Here is a 6,076-nt window from a genome sequence, read left to right on the forward strand (position 1 = left end):
GAAGATGTTCTTTTCAGATAGTTTTGTGGTAGCAAAACCAAACAAACAAACCTCCCTATTAGCAATTAGTATAATAGGATTAAACTTAATTTTATTAAGGTCATCTACTAAAATCTTCTTAATGCGAAGTATACTGAAAGTCTTGGGAGTGCGCAGGGCTGGCCCCGCGGTGGGGTCAGGCGGGGACTCATGCGGGTGGTCTAGGGGACCCAGGCCGGGAGCCCATGGCCCGGGCCGCGACGGCCTAGCGGGGCTGCGTGTCTCCCGCCTAGCCCGCGCGCAGCACGGATGGGCTGCCGCGCGCCTTCCTGCAGAGCCTGCTCACCCTGTTAGACATCCTGGACCACCGGCGGCACGGCTGCGTGCACCTGCGAGAGATCCAGTCCTGCTGGCAGGGTGCCGAAGCGCGAGGGCTGCCTAGCGGGGTGCTGAAAGGCCTGAGTCAGGTGGCCCCAGTCAGCTGCTGCCTGACCTTCCAGCGCTTCGTTGCCGGCCTGCGCACCTCGCTGCTGAAAGCCGATTGCCGCACCCGGGACCCCACGAGCGCCCGGGCCGGGCCCGGAGACCAGCCGCCCCAGCGCCTGCTGTTTGTACCGGCTGACGATCTGCTGACGGTCCTGGAGAGAAAGCCCCTGTCCCTGGGCGTTCGCGCCCCTCTGACAGGTCCCAGAGGCCCGGCCCGCAGCCTGGAGCAGCTGTACGCCCCCGCCAAGGCGCCGCCCTGCCCAGCCGAGCCCCAGCGGTCCCAGAGCCAGTCGCTGGAACCGAGCCAGGGCGCGGACGCAGGTGCAGCGGCCTGCAGGGCCTTGGAGGCGGATTCAGGGGATGCCCGGCTGCCCCCCCCCCCCCCCCCGTGCCCGAGGGGAACGTCGGAGGCACACCATCACCAGCGGCGTGGACTGCGGCCTGCTGACGCAGATGTAGGAGCTGGAGGAGGAGAGGGAGATGCTGCCACAGGGTTTGGAGATGATGGTGCCGGGCCGCAATTGGCACCAGCAGCAGCTGCAACGACTGCAGGAGTGCCAGTGCCGCCTGGGCCAGAGCAGAGCCAGCGCCGACGTTGGGGCTGTGGGGAGCCCTCGCCCACTGGGACGGCTACTGCCCAAGGTAGAGGAGGTGGCCCGGTGGCGGGGGGAGCTGCTGGCTGCAGCCTGGGCCAGCCAGGCCCTGCCCACGTCCTCCTCCGGGCCGCCTGCTCTGCCCTGACGTCCACCTTGTCTCCGGGATGGCAGCAGCAGATCATCCTCATGCTGAAGGAGCGGAACCGACTCCTCACCCAGGAGGTGACCGAGAAGAGTGAGCGCATCACGCAGCTGGAGCAGGAGAAGTAGGTGCTCATTAAGCAGCTGTTTGAGGCCGGTGCCCTGAGCCAGCAGGACGCGAAGTCTCTGTACTCCACCTTCATCTTGCAGGTGTGGACTGAGTGGGCCCCCAGGGCCGGCCTGGCACTCAGCCCTTCGAGGGCGGGCGCCTTGTCGCACCCAACCTCTCTGGCTGGAGACCCCCAGCAGGCCCAGGCAGTCCAGGAGTCGGCGCCTTCCTGTCCGCCTTGCCATCCTGGTTCCCCAGGCCTGTCCCCGGCTGACCGGACACCGAGCCCTTGACTCGGTTTTGGCCTCAGGTGCTGACATGGGCTGGGGCTCTCTTGAGTCCGCATAGTCCGCAGCTACTACTGCCGCTGTCAGTGGACAGTGGGGGACCCCTCCACGAGTTACCAGATCTCTGGCTGCCCTGGCTTCCAGCGATGCTGCCTGCCCTGGGGTCCCATCGCCAGGGAAAAGAACTGCTCGCGCCAGGCTGCACTTCCGACAAAGGCCTGCAGAGGGCGCCAGGCGCCCGAGACCTGCGGGTCCAAGGGCAGCTTCCCCCGACCTCAACCAGGGTACCAGGACAAAGCGGCTGTCGCCCGGACGGGAGCAGATGGAGGGGGTGGGGATGACCTCTAAGCAGGGGATGCCCGCCTGGCACGGGAGCCCCAGGGATGGCGGTCGGATTTCAGGTCTCGGCCAAGCTTGAGAGACTGGCTGCAGCGGATCGCGGAGCCAGGTAGACTAGAGCTTGGCCTGCGTGTGCCTCCTGCAGACCCCAGGGTGATGGCCTTCCTCATTCTGGCCAGGTGATGGCCTTCCTCATCCTGTGGGACTCAACGTGTCTGCCCCACCTTGAGTCCCACAAAACAACCTGTGAGCCTGGCTCCCCAGGAGGGCCCTGTCCCTAGGAGGGGGATCAACCTGGACCTCCAGACAGTTCCCAGGCACGTCATAGGGAGAGTCTGTCACCCCCCACTCAGGATTCCCAGGGTCTGGGGTCCTACTCATCCCCCTTTCCTCCCACACCCAGCCTGACCCCAGGTTTCAGCGGGGAGAGGCCACTTCCCTCAGCCAAGAAAAACGAGAATCCCCAGGGTACAAGAGGAGGCTGGGGTAGGTCCCCTTGGGCGTCACTCCCTGCCCCCCTGCCTAGGCCCACTCCTGCAGGTGCTGGGGTATGCACTGGTGGGAGGCCCTGTTCAGCCCATCCTGGAGGGTCCCAGTGCCACCAGAGTCAGGGGCATGACAACATCATGGATAGATTCTGCAGCCCAGGGCCCCTAATGTAGGGTCAGTGTGTGTGGGGCACAGAGCCCCCGATGCAGGGTCAGTGTGTGTTGGGCGCAGGGACCCTGATGAGGAGTCAGTGTATGGGGGGTGCACGGACCCCGATGCAGGGTCAGTGTGTGTGGGGTACAGGGTCCCCTTGTGCCCAGTGCACTTTGGTGCACTGTCCCACAAGGCACCCCTGTCTCAGAGGAGGTATCCTGGCAGGCAGCGTAGCAACTCCCTTCCAGAACCCAGCTCCACACTAACCTACCCACAGCAACCCCTCAGAGCCACATCCCCTGCTGCACCTGGCCTGCAGGGGTGTCCCAGGACAGGCCCAAACCAGCCCAGCGTGCAACTGCCCTCCTACCCTGAGGATGGGAGTGAGCTTTCCAAGGGACATAAGGACTCCAGGCCTGGACCTCCTGGGAGGGTAATGGAGTAGGTCCTGAAGGCCTATGCCCCACAGCCCCAGCACGAGGTGGACTGTAGTGCAGTGGGTGGGCCAGCGGCAGCCTGGGAGAAGTCACCATCACCCCACCCCCATCAGCAGGCTGCAGTCGGACCATTAGGGCCTCCCCACATCTGCCTTTGAGGGTGCCTGTCATGCCCTGGGAGATCCTAGCATCTTTACAGGACTGGAAGCAGGAGACAGAACAGTGTCTGTCCTGGGGTAACTTCATCGAGAGACCGCCCATGTAGAGCTGGACCCCGCAGCTAAAAAGGAAATGTGAGACAGGCTGGCACCTCTGGAAAAACTGTCTCTCAGCCTTGGTGTTCCATGCAAGGTGAAAAAAATATAGGTCCTCCAAGTTTACAGTTTGCAATCAGGCTAGTGCGTGGCCCTGCAGACTACCAGGGGAGAATTTAAAGTGGCTCCCGACTGGCACGGTCTAGGTGGCTGGCAGAGGCACATGCAGACCCTCCCTGGAGCCCGCCCTAGTGATGCTGGGTGGGTCAGTCTCCTTCCACGATATGAGCAGCATCCCTGGTCACTATCCACGAGGTGCCAGTAGCATGCACAGGTACATACAAGTGCGTGCACACACAGTTGTGACACTCAGAACTGTCTCGGGATGTCAAAATGTGTCCCTGTGGGCAGAAGTGTCCTTGGTTGAGAATCTGCCGGAGAGGAAACAACCACAGGAGGCCTCAGGATTTTGTGTTGATCAAGTTCCAAGGAAAATGACTATCTCCACCGACCGCGGTGGCTCACGCCTGGAATCCCAGCACTTGAGGCCAGGAGTTTGAGAGCAGCCTGAGCAACATAGTGAGAAACCGCATCTCTACAGGAAAAGAAAGAAGGAAGGAAGGGAGGGAGGGAGGGCGGGCGGGAGGGAAGGAAGAAAGAAAGAAAAGAAAGAGAGAAAGAGAAAGAAAGAAACAAAAGAAAAGAAAATGAGATCTCCCGTTTTAAAATTCATAAACATCACAAGACAACAATACACTATGAGACCCAGCAGAAACAACACGTACACTGTAGATACAGATACTGGAATTATCAGAGAGAATATAAAAGAACAGTGTTTTATATATCTAAAGAAATAAAAGAGATTTCTGGAAACATGAAAAAAAAAATCTTGTTTTATCACGTGATCATTCAAACCATCCTTAAGTATTATAAATACACTACAGCATTTCCAAACTTAAGCCCAAAGTGGTATAAATACATCACTCTGAATTAGTGCAGATTTGTAGTGTCTTAAAATGTAAAGATTTGCATAAATGCATAAAACAATTTGTTGTACTAATTTATTAAAATTAAAAATAGTCAAACAAAATTCAAATTCTAATATGATTACATAATTTATTTATTATTATTATACTTTAAGTTCTAGGGTACATGTGCACAGCATGCAGATTTGTTACATATGTATACATGTGCCATGTTGGTGTGCTGCACCTGTTAACTTGTCATTTACATTAGGTATATCTCCTAATACTATCCCTCCCCGCTCCCCCAACCCTACGACAGGTCCCAGTGTGTGGCATTCCCCACCCTGTGTCCAAGTGTTCTCATTGTTCAATTCCCACCCATGAGTGAGAACACACGGTGTTTGATTTTCTTTTCTTTTCTTTTTTTTAAACTTTATTAAAATACTGAGTTTTATTTCACATGTATATTTTTGTCTCCCCACCATTTCCATGTCTGACCACTGCTACTACTATGTCCTATCATAACATTGCATACTTAAAACCAAGCAAAGGGTGGAGTTCCATCTGTAAAAACTAAACAGGCATTTTGGACAACACATTCTTGGCAATGGAACCTGGACAATATTTATCAAACACGGTAGGGAAAGTTCTCACTCTGCATTATAAAAAGGACAGCCAGATATCAACTGTTACAGAAATAAAATAAGACAGAAAATTTTTAACAAATTGTTTAAACTATTTTCTTAAAGAGACTTCCTCCACTGCCAGAGATCTTGAATAGCCTCTTGGTCAGTCATCCGGAAGCAATTCTTCACATAATTGATGAACTTGGCTTCCACTTTGGGAAGAGAACCACCTTTTTCTATACTTGCTTGCATTTTTGCTTTAATGTCTTCTACAGAACTAGGTCCTTTTGGTGTTTTAGGAGTTTTTTCCTGTTTTTTGAAGGATTCTTGTCTTTTTGATCTTGGTGTGATGATGGTTTTGAGTCTTTTCCATTCTGATTTGACTTTTGTGCATTTTTGGCTGGAGTATCTCGTATAGATTTCTTCACTGGTGCTTTTTCTTCAGCTTCCTCCTCATCATCATCATCTTCTTCATCAGCAACAAGTTTTACTTTTTTATGTGGAACCTTGCTACCACCTCCAGGGGCAGACCGCTTTCCAGATACACTTAAGAGTTTCACGTCCTCCTCCTTTTCATCTTCTGACTCTGAATCTTCCTCCACAGCTACTAAGTGCTGTCCACTAATATGCACTGGTCCTGAACCACACTTCAGCCTTAAGACCACTGGTGGTGTTATTTCAAAGCCCCCAAGGGAAACCGTTGGCTGTACAGACATTTTCAAAGTTGCCAGTGTTACTTTAATTGGACTGCCTTCGTAATTCATTGCCTCTGCTTCAACAATGTGCAATTCATTCTTTGCACCAGCCCCTAAACTGACTGTTCTTAAAGATAACTGGTGCTCATGCGGATAATCTTTGTCGGCCTTTAATTCACAACTGAAAAGATAGTTCTGGGGCCTCAGGGGGCTCATGTCCATGTCCATCGAATCTTCCATCAGGTGGCGGCAAGTACTTAGGTGGGAAAGAAGGCGGACGGAGATAAAGGAACGCTGCTCCAGAGAACAGCTGTGCAGGACAGAATCACACCGGGGATGGTGTTTGGTTTTCTGTCCTTGCTATAGTTTGCTCAGAATGATGGTTTCTAGCTTGATTACATAATTTCAAATTTTCTTCCACCAATCTGTACATTTATATATCATAATATTAATATTTCATCTAGAAATACCTACTGACTAGTTATAATTCAGTGAGATGTAAGAACAAATTGTGAGAGAA

General features: G+C 53.7%; 2 pseudogenes across 1 annotated transcript; one reads left to right on the plus strand and one right to left on the minus strand.

Moving 5' to 3' along the window:
- The first annotated feature begins 224 nt into the window (after positions 1-224).
- Positions 225-1,604, plus strand: LOC117087392 (annotated as a pseudogene).
- Positions 1,605-4,805: 3,201 nt separating this feature from the next.
- LOC117087394 lies at positions 4,806-5,796 on the minus strand (annotated as a pseudogene). Its single transcript, XR_004438798.1, has one exon. The product of XR_004438798.1 is annotated as a nucleophosmin-like (transcript).
- Positions 5,797-6,076: the final 280 nt, after the last annotated feature.

This window comes from Trachypithecus francoisi, unplaced genomic scaffold, assembly GCF_009764315.1.
Source record: "Trachypithecus francoisi isolate TF-2019V2 unplaced genomic scaffold, Tfra_2.0 Contig00649, whole genome shotgun sequence".
NCBI classification, from domain to species: domain Eukaryota; kingdom Metazoa; phylum Chordata; class Mammalia; order Primates; family Cercopithecidae; genus Trachypithecus; species Trachypithecus francoisi.